The sequence below is a fragment of the Aquarana catesbeiana genome, linkage group LG02, assembly GCF_042186555.1.
Source record: "Aquarana catesbeiana isolate 2022-GZ linkage group LG02, ASM4218655v1, whole genome shotgun sequence".
NCBI classification, from domain to species: Eukaryota; Metazoa; Chordata; class Amphibia; order Anura; family Ranidae; genus Aquarana; species Aquarana catesbeiana.
This window is the reverse complement of record NC_133325.1, coordinates 3,599,884-3,627,540: the sequence shown is the minus strand read 5'-3', so window position 1 is coordinate 3,627,540 and position 27,657 is coordinate 3,599,884. Positions and strand designations below refer to the sequence as shown.

Below are 27,657 nucleotides of genomic sequence, written 5' to 3'. Positions count from 1 at the left end.
GGGGGGTTAACCAGGACAAGAGAGTCCATCTCACAGTCGTGTACTTTGGGAAGGAACAGGTTCAAGAGGTAAAAACTATACTGGAGAACACCTCTAAGTAAGTATGACACAAAATCTTCCCTTTTAGAGATTTGAACAAGTTGCTAGTTCTTTAGATGTCAACACCAATTCCGTTTAACTAATTCATAAACAATATAAAGGTTGGAATAAATACGAGATGGTATCAAAAGTTTTCGAGACTAGCTCTGTTTACAAGAAAGTACTTTATTTATCTACATTTAAACACTATCACCTTCAAAATATTCCTCTTGCACGTTAATACAGCGATCCCAGCGTTCCTGCAACTTCTGGAATGTGCCCTGGAAGTCTTCTTTTCGAAGCGTGTCAAGCACCTTCTGCGATTCGCACTGGATCTCCACAATAGTGTAAAAATGGCAACCTTTGAGCTGGATCTTCATCTTCGGGAAGAGGGTGAAGTCCACAGGAGCCAAATCCTGTGGAAGTCAGATTATGTTGTTTCCAGCGAGAAACTCATGTTTGTTCTAACTTGCTGTCCATAATGAAATAGCAGACATGGTAACACACGTGGTCAGACTAGTACCAGTTGCCCAGCTCCCGATGTACACAGGACGATGTCTTTTGGCACACTGACTTATGAAGGTCGGTGCTTCCTGTGACGGTGCATGCAGCCTTGTGCTCTGCCATATGTTGGCGTGTTACAAAACTACAGTAGTCCTGAAACTTTTCAATACCACCTCATAGTTCAGTCTCAGTGTTTGCTAACAATCCAAATTTAAGTAGGGAAAAGACTTAACAACAACAGGATATAGAAATGTTACAAAAGTACCTCAATATAATATGGCCAGCTATAGTGCAGATGAGGTTCGATATTGATAAATGTAAAATAATGCACTTAGGAGATGAAAATATGAAAACAAGGTATATACTAGGGGGAGAACCTCTAGGAGAATGAAGAATGGAAAAGAATCTGGGGGGTTTTGTAGATCACAGGCTCAGCAATAACATGCAGTGCCAGGCTGCAGCAAGCAAGGCTAGTAGAATATTAACATGCATTAAAAGGGTATCTACTCAGGGGATAAATGATAATTCTACCACTGTACAAAACTCTCTTTTTTTCACATCTTGAGTATAATGTCCAGTTGTGGTAGCCAGTTCCCAGGAAGGATGCGCTTGAACCGGGGAGAATCCAGAGAAGGGCAACAAAGCTAATAAGGGGGCTGAATGACTTTAGTTATAAGGAAAACATTAAACTTATTCTCCCTGGAGAAGAGGTACTTAAAGTAGAACTATGGGCAACACTTTTTTTTCATTGTGGCTAGAGGGTTAAAACACCTGTCAGATTCTTATTTGCCATCTGTATCCCATTGGGAAGATTTCCCTTCACTTCCTGTCTCATAGCCAAAACAGGAAATGAGAGGAAATCCCTGCAAATTAAAGGAATTCCTTGGGAACCTCCAGAACCAGTGTCTCTATTGGAGGATTTCCCCTCTGTTACTTTTCTGGGGACAACCCAAAATTTGGGATTTTCTTTTGCTTTCATTTTCAATGATAATGGTAAATGGGACAAATAGAGAGGATGAAAAACAGGTTCAGAGAGCAACAAAAAACTGTCAGGTGTTCTAATCCCTTTCCACTCCATCCAAAACTGGAAAAAGACTTTAGTTATGGCCTTTAGTTGGAGGAAGAAAAATGCTGACTATAAACCTAAGAACACCATCCCTACAGTCAAGCATGGAGGTGGAAACATTGTACTTTGGGCCTGTTTCTCTGCAAAAGGTACAGACCAACTTTGCCGCATTGAGGGGCCAATGGATTGGGCCTTGTATTGTAAAATCTTAGATGAGAACCTTCTTCCCTCAGCCAGAACACTGAAGATGGGTCATGGGTGGGTCTTTCATCATGACAATGACCCAAAACATACCGCCAAGGAAACAAAGGAGTGGCTCAAGAAGCAACGCATTAAGGTCTTGGAGTGGCTTAGCCAGTCTCCAGACCCTAATCCTACAGAAAATTAACGGAGGGAGCTGAAACTTTGGGTTGCCAAGCAATAGCCAAGAAACCTTAAAGTGGATGTAAACCCAATTCATGAAATGTGAGCTGGGCACATATATCTGCAGTGTTTTCTTATCTCTCTTCAAAGCACTGTATCCCTTAGCTTTGTCCTGCTCCGTTCCTCTGTTATTAGCCTGATAACTTTTGACAAGCTCTCTGAGAGGGGAGATAGAAGTGTGTGTTGGGGGAGGTTGCTATACATAGATTAGCACACAGCTAAACTATTCAAAGGCAACCTCTGCATGTATAGGGAGGGGGTGTGTGCCTTTCCTCCAATTAGCTGTCTCACAGTTTCTAGCAATGATCTCCTCCTACAGGAGAACCAGGAAGAGAAAGTTCTAACAGGACGTGCATTTTCTAAACAGTATATAAAGATGAAGACAGCAGATATGGATGTAAAACTTATGTAGGGAGATTTGTTTCATCTCTGTGTATCATCTGAGGCTGTTCACCTCACTGGGTATATGGAGGGTTTACATCCACTTTAAGGACTTAAAGAAGATCTGTAAAGAACAGTGGACCAAAATCCCTCCTGAGATGTGTCAGGTCACTGGTCCTGGTTACTAACTACAAGAAATGTCTTACCTCTGTGCTTGCCAACAAGGGTTTCTTCGCTAAGTACTAAGTCATGTTTTGCTTGGGGTCAAATACTTATTTTACTCACTGAACTGCAACTCAATTCATAACATTTGTATCGTATTTTTTCTGGATTTTTGGTTGATATTCGGTCTCTATCATTTAAAACACACCTATGATAAAAATGATAGACCCTTCATTTCTTTGTAAGTGGGCAAACTTACAAAATCTGCAGGGGATCATATATTTTCCTCACTGTACACTATAAGGCAAAGCTGTAAATGAGCACGTAATCCTACATCAAGGGCGTATTTCAAATATTGTTCTGATGTCACCAGGCTCAAAATGGAAATATTGCTCAGCAAACTGAGTCTAAACTAAAGCTTTTCTTGATCCCCATTTGTTTTCTGGATTTATCTCTCCTCCTTGCAATAGTCCTAGGAAAAAAAAAAACCCTTCAAAGTATATATATATTACAGGATTGCATTCTTAGAATAGAAGGTATCTGCATCTTATTACTTCCATCACAATTCTAAGGAAGCAAGGGGTCTATTCCTCATGGAAGGATAAGCAATTTAGCTGTGCAAATCATTTCCCTTTACCACAGAAACCAAGTGTGCATCCAAAGCCACTAGTTTATGCTGTGCACACTATACACTTTCATGAATACTTCTGAATATTTGATGTCTTCTTAGCTTATGGCAGTATCATACCGATACATAAGACTGAATATACTGTTTAGACATTACACAGCTGTAACATATTGGAAATACAAGATGTTTAAATACATGTGGCGTTTTTTTTTAGAACTACGGGTGTTGTAAGCAAAAAAGTAGTTTGCATCATTATTAATTACTGTTGTTCTCATCTATTAATTACTAATGTTACCAATTACTAGGCAGAAGATCCATGCCATGTTTATGATGTTCAGATTAAAGTAATAAGATCATTTGGGCGGGGCAGATATAAAACAGGAATACATCTGTGGCCATTTTTACCTCCAGTTACATTTAGCAGAGAAGTAGATGCAGCCATCAAACGAGGATCCGCCGCGGCTTCTTCTTACATAAATCCTACACTGAGTCCCTCCGCTCCAATCAGAAGACGCTTGCATTTTCCACTGTGTCATGTTCAGCAAACCACAGTCTTGTGGAGTCATCTCCTGTCTGCAAATTTATACTCCCTGTCATAGGAATCTTAATGTTTTCATGACCTGGGAAACGACTGAAAACTATAACACATAATACATTTCTCTGACATATGAACAACTGAACTGTGTGTTACTTTAAGCCCTTATTTCATTTCAGCTCTGGGCCGTGATTCTGTTTAGGAAAGGGGATTTATTGAAAACTATTTAAAAGAAGCCGGTATTGAGAAAAGTACAGTTGACCTTCAAAAAAACAAAAAAAGTTGTTAGCCTGGCTGTCTCTGACTGCATTATTTTTGGGTCAATGAGCCAGAACAGGCATTCAGACCAGGAAAAAAAATGAAAAACCGTGGCTGTTGTAAACCGTGGCTGTTGTAAACCGTGGCTGTTGTAAACCGTGGCTGTTGTAAACCGTGGCGGTTGTAAACCGTGACGGTTGTAAACCGTGGCTGTTGTAAACCGTGACTGTTGTAAACCGTGGCTGTTGTAAACCGTGGCTGTTGAAACCGTGGCTGTTGTAAACCGTGGCTATTGTAAACCGTGGCTGTTGTAAACCGTGGCTGTTGTAAACCGTGGCTGTTGTAAACCGTGGCTGTTGTAAACCGTGGCTGTTGAAACCGTGGCTGTTGTAAACCGTGGCTGTTGTAAACCGTGGCTGTTGAAACCGTGGCTGTTGTAAACCGTGGCTGTTGTAAACCGTGGCTGTTGTAAACCGTGGCTGTTGTAAACCGTGGCTGTTGTAAACCGTGGCTGTTGTAAACCGTGGCTGTTGTAAACCGTGGCTGTTGTAAAAAAAAACAAAAAACAAGAGATTCTGCCAGTAGCGAGTTTTCAGTCCTAGGAAGATAACACATCCTCACCCTTCTGTATAAGGACATCAGGAAAAAGATAGAGCTACAGAATCCTGCTCCTCTCCTCCATAGTACTTAGTGAGCAATGGGGGTTATTTACTAAAGGCAAATCCACTTTGCACTACAAGTGCACTTGGAAGTTCAGTCGCTGTAGATCTGAGGGGAAGATCTGAAATGAGGGGAAGCTCTGCTGATTTTATAATCCAATCATGTGCAAGCTAAAATGCTGTTTTTTCTTTTCCTTGCATGTCCCCCCTCAGATCTACAGCGACTTCACTTGAAAGTTCACTTGTAGTGCAAAGTGGAGTTGCCTTCGGTAAATAACCCCCATTGTCATTAATAAGGGTCAGTAAAGGTAGAGAATTAAGGATCTTGTCAGGTCACAATATTTCTGACAAGATCAACGGGTGTTTTTTTACATTTTTCATGTATAAGAAAAGATTTTCAATGGTATTCTGTATTTACCAGACCAAAAGGGGTAACAAAAAGACAAGCTCCTTGTTCGAGTTTACCTACAGTTCAATGTCATTCTTTAAATATACAGTGTGTATTATAATTAATATTGTTTTGTTGTTGATAATTTGATACGTGTTCCAAACATTGATGGTGGAGGATAATTTGATGAATGCATTCTGAAAAACTAAAGCTTATCATCAACTGATTTAGAACCTACTCTGGAGTAGTAGCGGGGCAATATCTACTCCTTTAGTAGGTAAACACCATTAAATAAAGGTTGTCTACAGAAAGATTGATCGATTAAGGCGGTGATTGATATCTATAGCAGCTTCTTCTCAAGCCTGGAAGGCATCCCCCAGGTTAGTATTCTCAAGGGACAAAGTGCTCAACTGCATTGGATTTACGCCTGTCCTCCAAAGACATGCAGATATGTGCGCTCCCACTAAAAAAGAGCAGGAGAGACGGGATAGAGGTGACTAAAGCCGGCCAGAGACGGTTCAAACCATGGCCGGCCAGGCTGAATATACCTAAGTTGATCAATCAATTAACTTGGGTACAACCAGCCAGTCGGATTTTACATGCCATTATTGCTAGCGGCTATTATAGCTGCTAGCAGTAATCACTGTGTTCTCCCAGTGAGGACAGCTCCCCCCGCCCCCTGCCGAGAGAACAAAATAGATCTGCAGGAGCTCTGTTGATGGCAGAATCTAGCAAATTTCTTTCCTGCAACCTATGGAGGAAAATCGATCTATCTATGGCTGTCTTAAGGCTTACCATACATTATACAATTCTCTTGTAGCATTTTCCAAACCATAAAATATGAGGTCAAACCATAACAACACTTTGATTTTGTATCCAAACAGGCAGGCCCTTGCACTACATAGTTGAAGTAAAAAAAAAAATTGTAGAGAAATTGTATAATAAAATGGTATAATGTTGGGCTGGGCTCTGTAAACAACAGGCTCTTTGTCTCACCAGTGCAAATCAGATTATCCTAGAAAGATGTAAAAAGCAGGCTAAAATGTAAACTACTGGGTAAGATTGGGAATACAGAATATGTCACAACCTATATATGACTAAAGAAAATGTTTTTATTTCATTATCTAATCCTGATTATAATACATAAAGTTACAAATTCTAAAACAAACCCACCAGTGACACTTTCCCTCCAATAAAAATCAGCGCAGTAAAAATAGTCTGACTGCGGAAATCTTAACCGGAATATCATTCACTTTTGCATTGCTTTGCTCATCAAGTACCATATTGGAATGTTATATTAAAACACTATTTCAGAAAAGCCATTATGTTCTTAGAATTTCATATATGAAGGTGAATTCGTTATTTATTCAGCCGGATTTCAAAATAAAAGTGTCAGTCTGGCTTTATTAATTGTCCAAGTGGATAAAGTAATCCCCCCCCCCCCCCCCCATTTGGACAAGTTCACATTCAGTTAATAGTAAATAATGCCAGGGATTTTATTGTAAACTCTTTGAACTAATACTTCTGTGTTAATAAAATATTGATATTTCTTATATTGCAGTTTTATCCTGAACATCAATTGTTCCGTGGCACCTTTTTAGATATATAACATCTAGACAGCAATGCTATTGAGTATTACTATCAAATGCATTTGAAATTCTAACTTAAAATTGTTGTAAACCCTTACATATATCTAGTGAAGTGTCTGACCTCATGTGATACACAGAGATTAAACAAATCCTCCCATAACAGTTGTACCTGTTCATCTGCTGCCCTCTCTTCTGTTCAAAGTACTGAATTTTAAAACGTGTCTGAGAGTTCAGAAAAAGGGGGCGGAGTGCTGAAATGACACTCTGCAGAGCTCAGTAAAGAGATGTCTGAGAGCTGATTGGAGGGAAAAAGACACACCCCCCTTCACACAGCTCACAGGAAAAGAAATGGAACTATCAATCAGTAGAGCTCCCTGCCCTGTCCCCATTATTCTCTTGATGTCAGGAAAACTTGTCAGAAGTGATTCTTGCTGATAGCGGAGGAAAAAGCAGCAGACTGAAGTGACACTCAGTGCTCCTAACTGAGACAAGTACACACTATAGAGGGATATGCTTTGTTCATATTTCATGTCTGAGGTTTACAGACACTTTAATGCATATTCTTACAGTCTTGTTCTTCCAGATGTTTGTATATACCAGAGATATGCAATTAGCGGACCTCCAGCTGTTGCAGAACTACAAATCCCATCAGGCATAGCAAGACTCTGACAGCCACAAGTATGACACCCAGAGGCAGAGGCATGATGGGACTTGTAGTTTTGCAACAGCTGGAGGACCGCTAATTGCATATCCCTGGTATATACTATACATTGTTTTTGGAGCTTTGTACTCCTATCAAATACCTAAGTGCATGATTATTTTTCTGTAAGAAATGGAATGATTTGAAAGAAGAAGTAGTCTGGCCTATGAGCTGTGTGACCAAGCCTCGGTAGACGCGGTGAAATGTGTAGGGGGCATGTCTGGAACAGCAGATCCTGGATCACTGAACTTAGACGTCCTCTCCCACATCCTGAGCGGGGAAACACTCAACCCTCCAGCTTTAAACGGCACTACAAACCTTTTCATACTCCGGCATAAGCTGAGTGCTCACGTTGGCATGTCCTATAACAAAGATGGCTGACTTGGTGTAAAGGGATGATCTGCTGGAGGAGCAGTTTTTATGCCTTGAGATTCACGTTATAGTTGGAAGGCTTTTCTAAAACCTCCATTTAGTCAATCATGGGGATGCTATTTTATTCCTGAGGATGGTAATAGCAACAGAGAATTATGGGATGTAACAGACATGATCTGTAAAATGATTGTTTATTAGTATTAGTGACATAAAGGGGTTGATTTACTAAAGGCAAAAAAAACTGTGCACTTTGCAGGGTGTAGTTACCCTCTGCAAAGTGCAATTGTTCCAGAGCCTAGTAAATGAGGTAAGGCTTCACTTTACAAAGATTACCCAATCCCGTGCAAGGAAAATTAAAAAAACTGCATTTTTCCTTGCACATGATTGGATGATAGAAGTCAGCAGAGCTTCTGCTCATTTACCAAGCTCTGGAGCAATTGCTCTTGAAGAGGGTTCACAGTCTTTTTCCCTTTAGTAAATCAAGCCCAAAGTGTTGATGTGTATAACTGATTACTGTGTGATTGTATAATACTGCAGTGTACTATGTACTGCACTTTGCACACTCTCCATGTTGCCCTTCGTTTCAGTACTAAATTGGTCAAGTTTTCTCCATCTGTAAAAAAAAAAGATCATTAAAAGATAGCAGTCACTTTGTTATATCAGTGCCAATATTACATGCCCTATTTCTTATGTTATTTTACTAAATTTTTCACACTTTTTTACCATAAAAATCAAACATGAGCACATTGTGGGTTTGTTCAGTTCTGTGTATTGTCATTTTAAAACAGTTTTATGGCATTTCTACTTTAACCTCCCTGGCGGTATGATTATTTCGGATTTTAGGTGCTGAAAGCGGTACAATTATTTTGCATGGAAATTTGGCGTTTTATATTGTAGGTCTGTAAATCTTAACAATAACACACTTAAATCTGTCCAAACCAGAATCTAGTAGATATCCCGGGTATGATAAAGTTTGAAACACAAAAACATAAATTATAATATAATAAATAAAAATAAATAATTAAAAAAAAAAAAAAAAATAGTAATAAAATAAATTTCCCCACAATTCACTATCGCTCAATTCTGCAAGTGTTCTAATTTACTATCGCTGTTTTCTAGCTGGTCTAAAGCCACTTTTGATGTAAAGGGACACTTTTTGGTTGCTATGGACAATCTCCAGTTTCCAGGCAGAAAGAACAGTATATATCATGTAAAACTGCATGCAGGGCATGGGCCAGAGCACTGGGGACAAAAGGGATGTGAAATCATTTCATACAGTACGGTAATCTGTAAGATTACAGTACTGTATGTGTTATGATTTTGACATTTTTTTGAATTTGCCGCCAGGCTCCGCCCCCGTGCGTTGTGCCGCTCGCAGGGAACGGAGCCTGGCACGGAGAGGCTTTGGAGGAGGACGGAGCCCTCAGACACTGCGGGGGACATCGCAGGATCCCGGGGACAAGGTAAGTAACGCCGCCCCAGGATCCTGCAATGCGATCCCGAGTGTGGCTCGGGGTTACCGCTAATGGTCCTGAATTTTAACCCCGAGCCACACTCAGGAAAACCGCCAGGGAGGCTACGGCTGTATTCACATCTGAGCATTGCATAAACGCACACTTTTTGCCGTTCTGCAAGTTTTCACGCCACACGCATAGGGCAGTGCATTCATTTGCGCTATTAAATATCACAAAAGACAGAAAATATATCACACCATAGAAAGATGAGTAGAGCTGCTACCACCTATAGGTTCAATCAATCACTATAAACTGAAAAAAACAATCAGATAAAAGTGGAACGCTTCACTTTTATCTGATTGATCATTTGTTTGAATCGGCTGCCCTATGCCTGAAAAATGCACCAAAGAAGCTCTTTTTGGTCATTGAGCTTTGCGCTGGAGCGCAAAAAAAAAGCACATCTGCTTGCTGCGTTTGGGGTGCCATTAACAATATATGGCATTGCAGCATGACAGAATGTTAAGATGTGAATGCAGCCTAATGCCGCGTACTCACGAGCGGACTTTACGGCAGACTTTGCCCGGCAGACTTTTCGACGGACTTTACGACGGACTTTCTGAATGAACGGACTTGCCTACACACAATCCACCAAAGTCCGTCGAATTCGTACGTGATGACGTACGACCGGACTAAAACAAGGAAGTTCATAGCCAGTAGCCAATAGCTGCCCTAGCGTGGCTTTATGTCCGTCGAACTAGCATACAGACCAGCTGACTTTTTTCGACCGGACTCGAGTTCGACGGATAGATTTAAAACATGTTTCAAATCTAAGTCCGTCCAACTTTTGAGAAAACAAAGTCCGCTGGAGCCCACACACGATCGAATTGTCCGACGAAATCCAGTCCACCGGGCAAAGTCTGCCGTAAAGTCCGCTGGTGTGTACGCGGCATAAGAGCTTTAAGAGATAGTAGGAGTTGGGCCAGGATATTTGTGTGATTAATTAAAAATGGTAACCTGTTAACAGTCTGTCTGCTGCACTGCACTGCTGAGACACAACAGGACACAACTTATTACTTCTTACAATATCACTAGGTGTGAACTGACAATTTTTGGGGTGATAGAGAGAAGATATTGGAGCCAGTTGAAGTGGTAATAAAATATCTAGGCAGGAGATAAAATGATGAGAGAAATGGTTACAGTATAAAATAAAATATAAAAGAATGCGGTTAGAATAACTGACTGTTCAACACTAAAACTCTGTCTCTACAATATCCCGCACTCATGTAAAAGTCATCTGCTTCTGCATCCAAATCTTAATAAATTATAAATCTTTTTTTTAATTATTATTAGTTTTAGTATTAGATGCATTTACTGCAATTATTTGTTTTGCCACAAAGAAACTACTGCTGTACTTAGTCAACAAACACATTTGCAGCTATATAAATATTAGCCCAATAATGAATGTGATCCTTATTGCATGAAGTAAGCTGACAAGCAAGGCAGAGACCCGCTACTCCAGTGAAGTATGGTGCCACCTAGTGGCTTATTGATTGTACTATTGCATCATTTTCATCTGTACATGAAGATTGCTATCTCAAAACTTACCTCTAATAACCTGTAAAGAACACAACATTTAGTATGAGAATGTACAAACATCTACTTGTATTATATTTCACAGTAGCCATCAAAAAATTAAAGCATGTTATTATATTTTATTTCCTAGTAATCCTTTTTTTTTTTTTCTGGAAACATGGAAACGAGCCATGATCAAAGTTCATTCCACTGGAAAAATTACTGATTTTGCCTTCAGGAAATTTTGCCAAAATGGAAACTTTGAGCTTAAGCTTCTTCTGTGAATTTGCTTGAAAAAAATTGAATGAAATGTTCTTTATTAAAGTGCGTATAAACACTAAATCTATTTTTTAGTATGTTTCACATCATACCTCACTGTATACAGTTTTCTTAAAATGTTGTAAACCCTTTTTTTTTTACATGAAATAATAAACATGTTATACTTACCTGCTCTGTCCAATGGCACAAAGTGGGGATCCTCCTATTCTGGGGTCCCCCACTGACGCTCTAGGCTCCTCTTCTCCGTGTGCCGCCATAGCAATCCATTTCCTGTGGTGGCACACTTCCTGTTGCAGGTTGACAATGCAAAGCCACTGCCTAGCAATTAGTAGCAGTGTTGTCAATCTGTTGTATATGTTTCTTCAGTTATCAGTTGGGATGCCTATCTGTCAGACTTGATTGACACCCCAACAATCAACTGAAGGAGCATTCATGCAGGCCGACAACACTGCTGCTAATTGCAAGGCAGTGGCGTTATGTAAAGTTGTCAGCCAGCATTTTTACATGCTTTTACTGTCAGGATCTCTAGGTATGAAACTTTAGAACAGATACACAAAAAATGAATTGCCTAAAGGCTAGGTTCGCCTTAGACCTTAAGCACACAACCAGTTGTATTTCAGGGGAACCCCACACCTTTTTTCTTTTTTTAAGGAACAGTGCATTTAAAAAAAAAAATCTGAAAACATGGAGGGCTCCCTTTATACTTTCCACCAGGACCTTATCCAGGCAAGTAGTTTGCTTAGTCAAGAAAGAGAGGGCAACAGGCATGCATTTCCCAACTCTTGTACCACACAAAGCCACATGCCTTTCAACATTGAGGAGTATCCTGCAAGGGAGGCAGCAAAGCCCCCCCCCCCCTTTGTAGAGCACCTTGTCCCATTGGACAAGGACAAAGACCTCTTCTCCACATTTGATGCCCCAAGATGGTGTGGAGGTTTGTGGGGATGGGGAGGCTTTTAGGGAAGGGGTCCCTAGATTCCTAGATATCATTTCTCCCCAGGGGAAGGAATACAGGGATACCTTATGGCCAATCTGCATCCCACGTTGGTTCTTGAGGGGTCCATCTCGACTCCACATTTCCTACTGTCATCTCACAGTGACACCATCCGGTCATGCCAGATTGGATTCTATTAGCCCATCAATACCCAGGACATCAGTGTTGTATTGTTGGCCTTTACCTATAATTTTACTATGTGGATAATAAACTGAACTGTTTTTTCATGGCTTGGTTTTTCCCTTATATGGCTTACCTATCCCCAGCATATCCAGTCTATTGAGCGCTGGTTATTTGACTTGTATACAGGGATACCTTAGTACGGCCCTCAAATTTTCCACTCGCCTACTCACATTTTGCGAGTGGAAAATGAGGGCTGGCGAGCATGGGTTGCCTGGGAGCAGGGGGGCGAGCACTTCCGGCATGCAGGGTTGAATGGGAGCCCTTCTCCCAGTGATCGTGGGGGAGAAAAGAGATGAGAGCAGGTGGCTGGATTATCAGAGAGCGGGGACATCGCTGTAACAACTTACATTTCAATTGCATGATGGACACAGGAAGGCTGCATTGTTGGGCACAGGTGAAACGGCATTGATAAATACCGGTAGGCTGCATTGTAGGGCACAGGTGAAACGGCATTGATAAATACCGGTAGGCTGCATTGTAGGGCACAGGTGAGGCTGTACTAATAAAGTTATTATTAATATTTATTTTTATAACTTAATTCTGCCTAAAAAATTTAAGTGTAATTTTGTGAGATAATTTATGAGGGCGTGTTTAGGGGCAGGATTATGGGCGGGGCAGGGTAGGGGTTGGTAGGGGCAACCGGTGGCGAGTAACCCTTGAGGACTGGCTAGTAGCTTAGGACTTTTGAGCCCTGCCTTAGTACACCTTATTATTCCTTTCCCCCCAAAAAATGGAAAGTAAAAAAAGAGACACACCTCATGAAAAAGTTGTTTAATTAGCTCTACTACAGCCCACAGCCCAACAATGCTTCCCCGCCACACTACCATCACTTAAAGAGGAAGTAAACCCTGATGGGTTTTACTTCCTCTTTGTTTCCCTGCAATGGTAAAGCATAGCATCGCATAGTAGCCCATTATGTGTCACTTACCTGACACAGGAGCCTGTGATGTCACCGCTGTCCCCTCTTCCACGAAGCGTCCATCTTTCTTCCGGGTATCGCGGCTTTGACGCTGTGATTGGCCGAAGCCACAATGACGTCACTCCCCCGCATGCATGCGGGAGCCGCCACTAACGGCACGATCGCTTTTAGAAACAGCACGCTCAGTGCATCTGCGCGCCGTTGTCTACGGCACATGCACCGTAGACATTGGTGCCTGTCTTTTGCAAATATCTCCTAAACCGTGTAGGTTTAGGAGGTATTTCTTGCACCTACAGGTAAGCCTTAATCTAGGCTTACCTGTAGGTAAAAGTGGTCTGTAAGGGTTTACAACCAATTTAATGATATAATCTTCAGCAATATAAATCATCAGTGACATAAATCACCATACATATCCACAATTAGCCATCTTTTAAAGATTGTACTCCTGTTAAAAAAATATGTTTATTATAGAAATGTATAAAATCATCTTTAGAGGGCAAAAAAGGTTTTCATATAATAATTTATATCTCTGTGTTTCGGTTCAACAGAGTCCTTTGCAGTGGATGGGTATCTTTATTATGTTTTTATTACGGTCATTTTCGTAATATATGTATGTGTATATATACTCATTTGTGGGAACATGCATCTTCAATATTGCTTATATATATATATAAATAATATCTTATTATATGTTGTTATATGCATGTGCCTTTAAGACCACCATGTTTCATTTGTGAATGCTTTCTTTCCCCTTCTTTCCCTCATCTCTATGGTTAATCCCTTTATAATGGAAACATGTCAGAGTAATGGGGCGTACACACGGTCGGACTTTTCGTCTACAAAAGTCCGACAGCCTGTCCGACAGACTTCCGGCGGACTTTTGGCGGACTTGCAGCAGACTTTCTTATGAACGGACTTGCCTACACACGACCACACAAAAGTCCGACGGATTCGTACGTGATGACGTACACCGGACTAAAATAAGGAAGTTCATAGCCAGTAGCCAATAGCTGCCCTAGCATGGGTTTTTGTCCGTCGGACTAGCACACAGACGAGCGGATTTCGGGGTCCGTCGTAGTTACGACGTAAAGATTTGAAGCATGTTTCAAATCTAAAGTCCGTCGGATTTGAGGCTGAAAAAGTCCGCTGAAAGTCCGGAGAAGCCCACACACGATCGGATTACCAGCCAGCTTTAGTCCATCGGCGTCCATTGGACTTTTGTAGACGAAAAGTCCGACCGTGTGTACACCCCATAAGGCTTGGTGTGGGTGGACTTTTTTGTGATCTAGTCCTGGAATAATAAAGCTTTGTGAAGGCTGATGTGAAGGCTGATGTCATTGGAGGGCGGCCAAATTGATCATTCTTTTCATATGGGGAGCATTATTGAACTCCATTGACATCACAGAGATTGTGGATGTTGGATGTTGAGCAATTCCATTTGGTACTGTGTCTAACCAAACTTGGCCAAGTTTGGTCTTTCCTATTCATTACCTAATGGGGTGCCTACCATAGACAAGCATACAGCCAGCGAAGTTGTAAAATTCTGAATTCCTATCATTTCTACCTTCACAGGTTCACTTAGTAAACATATTTGCATGTTTTTGTAATAGATAATACTCTACCCACTGCTTCTTATTTCTGAGTAGAATAATCTGTTTTTAATGCTTGCTTGGCTCTCATCCTTTGATGTTTTGGTCCCTGACTTTGAAGTTTATAAAATACAAGTAGCGGCACATTTTCCTCCAGCTGTTGGTGGGAGGCTAATGCCATGAATTTCGTCCTGGCACACACCGTAACAATCGGTTTGCTGCAGGCTGTGGTTTACAAGGAGATGAATTGTCCAGTAATGCATCTCTATCTATTACCACTTTCCCATTGTGCTTTATAGGTTTCAGTGACATTTTAGGAAACAGATTCAAGATATTCTTTTCAAGCTTTGAATTGATAAGGCAATGCATAGCGTGGTGACTCCTACAAAGCAATCAGAAATCTCTTCTTGTTATTCTGGCTATACTTACCTACTGAAAGCTGCAGTCTGATCAGTTCCTAAGAGTACCTGTGTGTCATTTCATTTTATTCTATAAGGTATAAAAAAGACAGTCAATGGGACTCCATTTTTTTATGGCAAGTGACATAAAAAATGTCAATGAATAAAACAATTGGCCCGGAGACCCTTAGGTTCCATTTTTAATATCAAACAGCAATAGAACAACGAATATGCCACCCAGAGAACATACATTTTCTCAGAACAGAATTCTTACATGTGTTATTAAAAGGGATACAGTAACATTTTTACTTTTACTTATATTGTGCAGTGAAACAGTATTTAAGTTGGAATAGGTAAAACACACCTGAAAAACAAGTTTCTGCATATTTGATTTTTTTGTTCACTGCTATGTTTTATTTCCTCAATCAATGAACTGCTTTGTATTTCAGTGTCACTATGTCACATCAGATCCATATGTAACACTGAAATTCTGTGTCTATGGAGTCTTGAAATTGATTCTACTAGTGACGGTTTTGTGTCGCTTTGATAAATGCGTTTTAATTATGAAATGAAATGATTTATATTTCAATTTCGCAGCAACGGGAAAAAAGGGAAATAATAAAACTCTTGGTTTTTAATGCACCCACAAAAAAAAAAAATGAAATAGGATCGGAAACATTTTAGGTTCCTGTCATGTCCAATCATAAAAAAGCTAATAAAAAAAAATGATTTGTTATATTGAAAAGACTATTCAAGCATATATAGTCTTTTCCTGGTTAATTACTAAAAGCCACTTTGTTTCCTAAAATATGGTCTAATGGAAATAAATGATAAACTTTACTCCTTTCCTGTTGCATCTCCAGTATAGGTAGTGAAGGAAAATCTCTTGAGCAAGAGACAGAAAATACCCCAACGGGGACTTTAACCCTTTCCTACGCTATCCAAAACTAACGAAAAAATGTGGTTTTATATAAACTTAAGTTTTTTTTTTTCTTACGCACATGCTGTAATCATCTAAATGACATGCAATTTACAATGTTCTGAACAATAGTTAAATGTCCTTTACTGGAAGATCGAAACACAAAGGACTTCTGTGAACACAACAAAGCCACAAACATCAAAAGAACGATGGTCTTTTCTTCTGCTCACTTTCTGAGGTTTCATAAAGGTTTCCATGTTTTCTTATGGGAACTCAGAACAGAACTACACAAAGCAGATTTTGACATTTATCAGTCACTTTATTAAATAATTTAAAAAGACAATATCATTTTGTGTCAAAGGAACATTAGTATGGTACTAAGTACCACATCGTGTTTGTGTTTTACAGACATATTATTTTAAGTGTGAAGTTAAAATGGTTGTAAACCTCAGACATGGGATATTCACAAAGCATATCCCTCTATAGTATGTACTTGTCTCAATTAAAAGCACCGAGTGTCATTTCTGTCTGATGCTTTTTTTCCTCTTCTATCAGCTTGAATCACTTCTGGCAAGTTTTCCTGACACCAAGAGAAAAAAAGGTGACAGGGGAGGGATCTCCAGATGATTGACAGCCTCAGCTCTGTTCCTGTGTGCTGTGTAAAGGGGAAGTGTGTCCTTTCTCTCCAATCAGCTGTCAGAGCTCTCCTCAGTGAGCTCAGCAGAGTGTGACTTTAGCTCTGTCTGCTCAGAAAAGCTTTATAAAAACTGGACTTTGAACAAATGTAGAGGAGAGAGGGATGCAGAATATCAGGTACAACTTATGCAGGAGGATGTGTTTCCTCTCTGTGTATCACCTCAGGCCAGACACTTCACTGGGTATATGTAAGGGTAAGGATAGGTTTTGGGGGTAGAGGACTTTTAGGGTTTAGGGTGTTAGGGGTAGGTTATGTGCTTAGGGCTCACTGAGGTGAGTTTAGAAGTTAAAGTACACCAGTAAGAATATGTGTTTTTTATCCTCTCTGCTCTAAAGCAAACGTGTTACTAAGTCTTGAATGGCAAAGGGTTAAATGCTGAGGTGGCACTTAAGTGTTTGGCTTAAGGAATAAGGTTTTGTTGGGAGGGAAAGGGGGGCTATAGGGTTTATGCCTGTTCATGGCACTGAATAATACAAATGTACTGTACATTGCATGCATCTAGTGGTGTAACTATAGCCATAGCAGCCCACATGCCTGCTGTGGAGCCTCGGGTGGGAAGGGAGCCTTTTTGGGAGGCTTTTGAGGCAAAATATAAAGTCTCCTGGAGAACTTATGAGAATTAATGTCGCTAGTCACAGATTCCCCTCTATGCATTGAGGGGCATTTTCTAGCTGTCTAATCAGTGAGAAGATGTATTGTTCTGAGAACTGCTACAGCCCATCAGATGTAAATTAACTCTGTATGCCTAGGAAAAACAGGTGTATAGGGGCTACAACCATCCCACATAACAGCTCTGCCCGGTGCTCTGACCTGCTGACACCTCCAACGTACCAGAATAAGAAAAGGGATGGTCAGCACTCAGATTGTCATCCAAAAAAATAGTATTCGTTTATTGAAAAAACATATACTGTACAATGCTTGTAAAAACAGCCTATTATTTTTTTCAGACGTTAGTCCTCAGTCATGGCCATGACTAAGAACTAACGTCCAAAACACGTAGGTTGTTTTTACAGCATTGTATATGTTTTTTCAATATAGGAATACTATTTTCTAGATGCCATCCTGAGGGCCGGTCATCCCTTTCCTAGCCCTGTATGCCTCATCCAGTCCAAAATCCCAGAGTGTCTCCTCGGGTATAACCAGGTAAGACAGATGAGGTTTGTAGTTCTGCAAAAAAGCCTGAGCTCAAAGACATTTTTTACTGACTTGTAGACCACATCTAAGGCAGTTCTCCTGCTACCCAACCTTGATTTAATTGTACTTCATGTTAATAGAAATATGCTGTGTCCTAATTTAATTGGATTTCTGATTTGGAAATATTGACACCTAACCATTGCCACGTGGGGTGATCCTGGGAGCAGCGGATGTCTGATGCGGAGGCTTTTTCCACATGGTGATCTTATGTAGCCATCCAACTACTGCAGCCCTTAAGGGTTACCTAACCTTAGACCCATCAAGGCTCTAGCCACTATACAATATTCATACTCTGTGATTATATCTGCTTAACTCTCTGCCACACTGTGATTTTCTAACGGATGATGATGGGTTGTGGCTTAAATACTCTTTCTACCTTTATGGATTATTCAAATGTTTGACATACCTCTGCAGTCTCCGCTGTGTCCTGGACATCCGCCTATGTTCTTACCAATCAAATCCAACTATGAAGAACACACTATTATATGCCTAAGCTCCTGAAGAATTCGCTTATTAGCGTAACATGTAGAGCCGAGCCATCACCTTAACCAACCTGCACCAAGCCTAATGGAAAATTGATAATTGTCATCCAACCATTCAGGATAAAAGTTTTATTTTTGATGTAACTGGTGGTGTGATGTATATCTTCATTGTGATTTTTTTTTAGCAATGTCTGTCCAATATTCTTTTAAATAACTTTTTTGTAATAAAGATGTTTAACTTTTAACCATGTGTACCTCAGTGCCTACAAAGTCCAGTGTCAATGTTTCCAAAATAATATTCTCCTGAATGGGGTCGAAGCGGTAAGCCCGACTTTTTACATCATTATATTTGGGTCAGCTAGGCCCAAATTAACTGTTTAAAGTGACAATAAACATGAAGTTCTACTTTAAGTTCCAAACCTAAGAAGAATTTATGCTTAAGGTGGTGGTCAGGGAGTCACTTAGACACTAAGCTTAAAAATGACCAGCTTACAAATGACTGTAGCGTGTCCCACAGATAAAGGTGGTACTGCCTTTTACAGCCCAACTTTAGACTTAGGTTTAACATGCCTGTATTCAACTGGCCATACATTAAACAATTTTCTTGTTCAATTTTCTTTAGATTTACCTTCAACTATGTAGTGCAAGGGCCGGCCTGATTGCATACAAATTGAAAGTGATTAGGTTTGACCTCATATTACATGATTTTAGGAAATGTGTACAAGACAATTGTATAATGTATGGCCAGCCTTAGAGATTAAAAGCCTGGAACTGCTCAGTAACTGCTAGGAGGGGGAGCAGAAAAAGCTAAACTGTATGAATGTGAACTTTGGGTATACATTGAGGGATTGTTTTAAAGCTCATTTACTGCTTTTCAAAAATATGTAAAGATTTGAATAGCCACCATTGGATGTTCATATCAATTTCAGTCAGTTTTATCAGCCCATATTCCTTTCTAAATGTATAATCATTTTTCAGTTTTTCTTTACTAAAAAATATTTCAATTTTTTGGTAAAGAATTTCCCATTGCTTTCTTTAGTATAAAGACATTGCTAATTATAAACGACATTGTTATAGCTAATACAGAAACATACATATAACTCTTTGTTTGTAGGTTATAAGCACTGACATATAACATCTAACATTTCACTCTGAATTTTAGAGCAGGTTACGTGATGACATTTTTTTCATTCTTCAGTAGTATATGATTTTCTATTTATTTTCAGGGCAGCAAACTTCAAGAACTACACGTTTATTCAGCTGAACGAGGAATTCTCCCGTGGCAAAGGATTAGATATAGGCGCTCGCGCCTGGAAAGGAAACAACGTCCTTCTGTTTTTTTGTGATGTGGATATCTACTTCAATGCAGAGTTCCTGAACACATGCAGAATAAACACACAGCCAGGTATGATCTGTCCGGCAGTGATAGGAGTATCTCGTATGACCATATGACTATTCTCAGCATGATGGTTTTCATTTTTGCAATAACGGCTTTAAGGGCAATTGTAATACATAAGGTTTTTACGCTCAAAAGAAAAGTGGATGCAAGTGAATGTTATTATTTTGTTATCCTTGCTACCAGGATAATTAGTAGAGCTATAAGTAGCACTTAGGCCTGTGAAAAATATGTAGAAAGGAGAAAAAATCTTTGAATTCAGACTAAGGATGTTAAAGCAGCTTGCCCCAACCTTCTTTTTTATCTTGAAGATTTTTTCAAACCTCAAGGTACCCCGACATAAAAATAATTACATCCATTACTCACAGTAGAAAAATAGAAGGTTGAGGGCAGAAAAGACCCAGAGGTCCACGGAGCCTACCATTTTTTTCAATATACACATAGTATCTCACAAAAGTAAGTACGCCCCGCACGTTTTTGTAAATATTTTATTCTATCTTTTCATGTGACAACACTGAAGAAATGACACTTGTCTACAATGTAAAGTAGTGAGTGTACAGCTTGTATAACAGTGTAAATTTGCTGTCCCCTCAAAATAACTCAACACACAGCCATTAATGTCTAAACCGCTGGCAACAAAAGTCAGTACACCCCTAAGTAAAAATTTCCAAATTGGGCCCAAAGTGTCAATATTTTATGTGGCCACCATTATTTTCCAGCACTGCCTTAACCCTCTTGGGCATGGAGTTCACCAGAGCTTCACAGGTTGCCACCGGAGTCCTCTTCCCCTCCTCCATGACGACATCACAGAGCTGGTGGATGTTAGAGACCTTGTGCTCCTCCACCTTCCGTTTGAGGATGCCCCACAGATAATCAATAGGGTTTAGGTCTGGAGACATGCTTGGCCAGTCCATCACCTTTACTCTCAGCTTCTTTAGCAAGGCAGTGGTCATCTTGGAGGTGTGTTTGAGGTCGTTATCATGTTGGAATACTGCCCTGAAAGAGAGGGGATCATGCTTTGCTTCAGTATGTCACAGTACATGTTGGCATTCATAGTTCCCTCAACGAACTGTAGCCCCCCAGTGCCGGCAGCACTCATGCAGCCCCAGACCATGACATTCCCACCACCATGCTTGAATGTAGGCAAGACACACTTGTTTTTGTACTCCTTACCTTGTTTCCACCACACACGCTTGACACCATCTGATCCAAATACGTTTATCTTGGTCTCATCAGACCACAGGACATAGTTCCAGTAATCTATATCCTTAGTCTTTAGAAGAGGCTTCCTTCTGGGACGACAGCCATGCAGACCAATTTGATGCAGTGTGAGGCGTATGGTCTGAGCACTGACAGGCTGACCCTCCACCCCTTCTACCTCTGCAGCAAAGCTGGCAGCACTAATGCGTCTATGTCCCAAAGACAACCTCTGGATATGACGCTGAGCACGTGACCTCAACTTCTTTGGTCAACCATGGTAAGGCCTGTTCTGAGTAAAATTTTTCCTGTTAAACTGCTGTATGGTCTTGGCCACCGTGCTGCAGCTCAGTTTCAGGGTCTTGGCAATCTTCTTATAGCCTAGGCCATCTTTATGTAGAGAAACTATTCTTTTTTTCAGATCCTCAGAGAGTTTTTTGGCGTGAGCTGCCATGTTGAACTTCCAGTGAGCTTAGAGAGTAAGAGTGATAACACCAAATGTAACACACCTGCTCCCCATTCACACCTGAGACCTTGTCATATGACACCGGGGAGGGAAAATGGCTAATTGGGCCCAATTTGGACATTTTCACTTAGGGGTGTACTCACTTTTGTTGCCGGCGGTTTAGACATTAATGGCTATTATTATTTTGAGGGGACAGCAAATTTACACTGTTATACAAGCTGTACACTCACTACTTTATATTGTAACAAAGTGTCTTTTCTTCAGTGTTGTCACATGAATAGATATAATAAATATTTACAAAAATGTGAGGGGTGTACTCACTTTTGTGAGATACTGTGTGTGTATATATAAATATAAATATTAAATCACAAAGGAGAACCGCACCCAGCCTTAGATTCAGTGCTAGCAATCAGGTCTTCCCACCGACCTTATATATAAAGAAAAAGTCCAAGAAGTTGCTGCACTTAAAAATTTCCGTTGCTTTATTTCACATAGTCTTGAAGAAAAATTACAAAGCAAGCATAATTATTCCAGACAAAAAGTGGCGACAATTGCCAATATGATTCAGATATGAATGTATTACGTTTCGGGCTGGTATGCTTACGCCCTTCCTAAGATCCGTCAAAGCACATCTGAAGGTTTCCCTACAATCATTCATTTATATACAACTTTGTAAAGAACATCACACGTGGAAACAATATGGTTAATTAAATCCTTCTTGTATTTAGTACTTGTATATATATATTATCTACCATAAACACAAAATATAGCAAATAGCGGCTAATAACTTTATCTCTCCATTCATTTTCTTCAAATATATCCAGGAACCTGTAAGAAATATACATATGTATATAATAATAAACATACACACATATGTAGTTTACAAGAAATAATTTGTCCGAACAGGTGGACATATATATCCACAAGCTCAAACAAATAAATAAAATTCATTTTGGGCCCAAAGGAATAGAGAAAAATAGGAGAGGAGGAAACCGTGAGATGATTTTGAGGAAAAGGGAGGTATATTGGATACATTTTTTAAATACTATTGTCCCGTATAGCTTAAATGTGGATTTAGACCTTTATTTATTTGTTTGGGCTTGTGGATATATATGTCCACCTGTTCGGACAAATTATTTCTTGTAAACTACATATGTGTGTATGTTTATTATTATATACATATGTATATTTCTTACAGGTTCCTGGATATATTTGAAAAAAATGAATGGAGAGATAAAGTTATTAGCTGCTATTTGCTATATTTTGTGTTTATGGTAGATAATATATATATATACAAGTACTAAATACAAGAAGGATTTAATGAATTAACCATATTCTTTCCACGTGTGATGTTCTTTACAAAGTTGTATATAAATGAATGATTGTAGGGAAAACTTCAGATGTGCTTTGACGGATCTTAGGAAGGGCGTAAGTATATTGGAATAATTATGCTTGCTTTGTAATTTTTCTTCAAGACTATGTCAAATAAAGCAACGGAAATTTTTAAGTGCAGCAACTTCTTGGACTTTTTCTATAAATATAAATATCTCTCTCTCTCTATATATATATATATGAGGGGTCTTCAAAACATTTCTGCACTGTTATATATATATATAGTGAAGTTGCGGAAACCTTTTGAAGAACCCTTGTGTATGTGTGTGTATATATATATACATATATGTGTGTGTGTTTATTTATTTATTTTTTTGTTCTATATTTTTGTCTGCGGAGAGAAGTCCATTTATCCCAAGCATGTTTAAATCACTGTTGCTTGACTCATGTCCTCTCTCTCTAGGGGGATGAAGGCTGACAGCCAGGGGAAGTTCTCACTGCCAGTCTTGGTGCTTCAGTCCTCTCTCCGTAGTGTGTCTGTGCTGTAGTGTTACTTTGGAGAGATCGCACAGCCTTTGCTAGCATCTTCCTCTGCACACACCAGACTCAAGAGTTCCTGGAGAGTTGGCTACCTCAGATCTTGATCTCCGTCTGGATCCTACTTACTCCTCCATAAATTGTAGAGCTGTATTAAACATTTTGTGATGATGTGTCACAGAAAGTACTGGAGAGGTCTGAAAATAGTGCAGATAACTGTGGTACACATAACTGTTGGCAAAGAAGTCTAATAGTAAGGAGCCTGACATAGTGATGTTGATTTAATAAAGGCAAATAGATTTTTCATTTTGCAAGGGAATTTTCTCTAAAGCTTAGTAAATGTGGTGAAATTTTAAGAGTTTATTACCCTATGTACTTGTATGAGAAAGTATCCTGTTCTCTTTGTATGCTCCTTTATGTGAAATCTCTGGTGTTCCTACCAGTCCTTCTGCTTTTCTATTAAAAAAACTGACCACACTAAGCAGAAGAACACATTGTGGTCAGTACTCTAGCTATGCTGGGACCTCAGTGTGCTCTCCTCCAATGATCAGACTTGTCCTGACATGCCCCCACTGCACAACCATTCACTGGGAAGTTCAGTGTGCTGCTGCTTCTCCTCCCCCTAGCTCCTAGCTCCCCCTAGCCTCTATGCAGCTCAGAAAAGAGGGAATGTGATCACTTCTAAAAAAAGGGATAAAGGGTATTTATAATGTATTTTCATATCTATACAAAAATGTTTTGCCTTTCATTTCTATTTTAATAATAAGTGAAAAACAAATCAGCTCAATAAAATAACACTATTTGAAACTAGCTGCTGAACACCAAGGGTCAAAATTCAAATCCCTGAGCTGAAAACATAAAAAAGACAGTGTGTCAGAAACCATGAATTAGACCGAGACAGACGTACAGTTAATCACACTTGTTTAATAATAATAAAAAGGTAAACAGAGTAAGTGTAGTCAATACATAGCCAGAGTTCAGAACCAGATCAGGTAGTCAGCCAATACCAATGTCAGAGAGCCAGAGATCAATGTAGTAGTACAGCAAGCAGGATCAGGAGCCAGAAGGGACGTCAGCCGAGCAAGTCTTCAACAGGAACGCAGGAGAAAGTCTCTGAGATGCGACCAAAGGCGAAGGCAGAGATGAAGTGAGCTGGATGGCTTTAAGTAGCCAGGACTGACGAGCAGGATATCATCAACAACTGAGTCACTGTGGAGAGAAAGGAGCTGACAATTAGCTGACAGCTGAGGGCCAGCTCAGAGAAGGAAGGGCTGACCCCAGCCCTGCCTGACACAGTGCAGCACTTAAAGAAAACAAAAAAATCAATCAATCAATCAATTCTATTTTAAACTGAATGGGTTGTTTTATAAGGTGATTGTTTACAATTTACAGTTTAACTTTGCAAAGAATATAGAAGCACATGTAAGGAAAGTAAAAATAAAACTGAATTTTTTGATGGATGATGGAAGTCAGCAGAGCTTCACCTCATTCACTATGCTTGGGGCAAATCCTTTTGCAATGTGCATCTTACCTTGCAAAGTGAAGAGCCTGTTTGCTTTTAGTAAATCAAACCTCATCAGTAGGAGTGGTTGCGAAGTTGGTAGCATCCAACACTTCGCAGAGAGCAGAACAGTACAGATACCTGTAGTGCTCTCAACACTCTTCAAAAATAAGTCCATTAGTAAGAGGCCTGACATAGGGAAGATGGTGGAATGATGGATGGGGAGTGCAGTTGGTAGGACTTAACACTTCCCAGAATTGTCAGATTGTTATTTACGTGAAAATGCCCCTCACTATTGAAAGGAGCAAATAAAAATGGATAGGGACTGATCAAGTCTATTTTTTATTATCACAATTTTGAATAAAGACTGAATTAGATGTCAAACTTAGTGACAGGGTTTCTGTAAAGTGTTTGTAAAATTTTGTTTAGCTTTGGATAGAATAGGTAAGAGTTAAACCCCTATCAAGTTATACTACTGTCTGTGTCCTACTGGGAAAATATGAAATTAGTAGAGAGAGCTGGCAACTCCAAAATCCTTTAGAAGACTTTATTTATGACATAACAGTGATTAAAAATCAAGCTAATGCGTTTCGGCACGTGGCCTTGTTCACAGCATATATACATAGCATAGCATATATACATAGCATAGCTCTCTACTAATTTCGTATTGTATCTAGTGGATGGAGGACACTTTGGAACCTGAGCACCAGAGTAAGGATTCCACCAATTTACTCAGGGTGTGTTCCTTTGTCAGAGCACTGCTGTTTGCTTCTTGTGCCCACTGGGAAAATATTGCTTCACTTTCTGTTCTGGAAACATGACAGGAAATGAGAGGAAATATCTCCAAAGGGAATGTAATTCACATTTTATAGTGTTGTCATAGGAACTCCAGTTAGAGGATTTTTCCCTCACTTTTGCTCTGGTAACAATAATATTTTGGATTTCCACATCAGTGACAGTGGTCACCAAACCGAGGGGGTAAATGTGCCCAGCAGGGACACAAACAGCATTTAAAACTTTAAAACATTGAACATTAAAACAACACAGTAAAATGTAGACAGGAAAATGGTTTGCAACCCATGGTGGGAGTAAAACATAGACCTTGTCAAGTAAGATACAGAATCCCATTTCATTTTTTATTGCAGCCATTTTGACTTCAGCTATAACTTCAATGTATACCTAAAGATACTATGGAAGTCTGTGTCTCCCTGGCCCACTTTTACAATTTGAATGCTGTTCATTAAATATCTTCCTGACCAGACAGTTTTTTATACCTCATATACTGCAAAAAATGTATTTCTCACATTAAGAATAGTAATTTCTTATGGATTTATTATTTATAGGCTTAGTTCACCTTTACTGACTTTTTCCAAGAACATCCCCAAGCTTTAAAGCATCCTCAGTTAATTAACATGCAGTGCTCTATTTTGTAAAATAATGCTTACTTTTTCAGCTGCTCATTCTATTGCTTTCCCCCTCCATCCTGCAGATGGCAGGAGGTGCCTAGCATTGGATACACGATGTCATGGTTAAAAGAGAAGTATGGGTTAAATTTTGTTTTCTCCATCATACTTACCTTGGTGGGCGCAGCAGCGGTCCGTTGCTGCATCTGCCCCCTGGAGGCGCCTCTACACTGAGAACCGGGTGATCAGACATCGCTGATCGCTCGGTTCTGACAGTTCCCCAAGCAGAGAGCTGTAGACTGTCAGTCACAGCTCTCTGCTCTTCTCCCTCCACGCTGTTTGGAGCGGAGGGGCAGGGAGCTGCCGGCTCAGGCTCTCCGCGGCTCACTGAGAGGCTGAGACGGGTGTCAGTCCAGTCACCTGGTGGATCCAGACTCCCATTGTTGGGAAGATCCGATGCCTGGACTGATATCTGTGACGTCAGCAGAGTGCAGACTTCAATCTGTGCTCTGCTGAAGATGAGTCACAGGAGTACAAAACAAATTGCACTCCTGTGATCCATAGGAGAAGTACAGCCAAACAAGCTTTGCCTGGACTTCTCCACTTGGCTTCATTCCCTACCCATGCATACACAGTCTGCTCTCTTTTACACTCCAGAATGCTGAGCTGTGAGAGAGCACAGACTGCACGTATGTGGGTAGGAAACAAAGTCAAGTTCTCATTCTTGAGTTTCTGGGGACTTGTACCCAATGCTCGGGATGTCCTGCCATCTGCAGGATGGAGAGGGGAGGCAATGAAATGATTAGATAAAAAAATAAGCTTTCTTTTGCTAAATGGAGCACTGCATGTTAATGAACTGAGGACACTGTAATGCTTGGGGATGTTTTTTGGCAAAATCAGTAAAGGTGTGCTAAACCTTTAAACTACAAAGAAAAGTTATAAGATCATTTATAACTAAAGAGACTGTGGAAGTATGTATTCCCTGGGGCCACATATCATTGTGATCAGACAGTTTTGTGTAACTTATATACAATTAAATAACAAGTGTTTTGCTTATATTATGAAATGGTAATTATTAAATTGATTTATCGATTTAAGCTAACAAGACAAAGGAAAAGTAACAGACCAGAAGACAAGAAGCAGTGTGCTCCTTCTTGAGATTTGGCCAGTTTTGTCCCTTGCACAAATTAGGTCTGGCTAGTTAATTCCTTAGTAATGCTTCCCTTTATTTAGCTGAGACCTTGTTTTTTTATCGCTTAACTGAAAAACGGCTAACGTCAAATGCATTTTTTCTCTCCTCCGTAGGAAAAAGAGTTTTCTATCCAGTCCTTTTCAGTCAGTACAACCCAGCTATAATTTATGGGCATCATGATGCAATTCCCCCCATTGACCAGCAGCTGGT

The 27,657-nt window shown here is 39.9% G+C and overlaps 1 long non-coding RNA gene across 1 annotated transcript; it reads left to right on the top strand.

Moving 5' to 3' along the window:
* LOC141129565 (uncharacterized) lies at positions 1–27,657 on the top strand. The gene is made up of 3 exons (XR_012241845.1): positions 1–97; positions 19,650–19,828; positions 27,561–27,657. It is a non-coding gene; the product is annotated as an uncharacterized lncRNA (long non-coding RNA).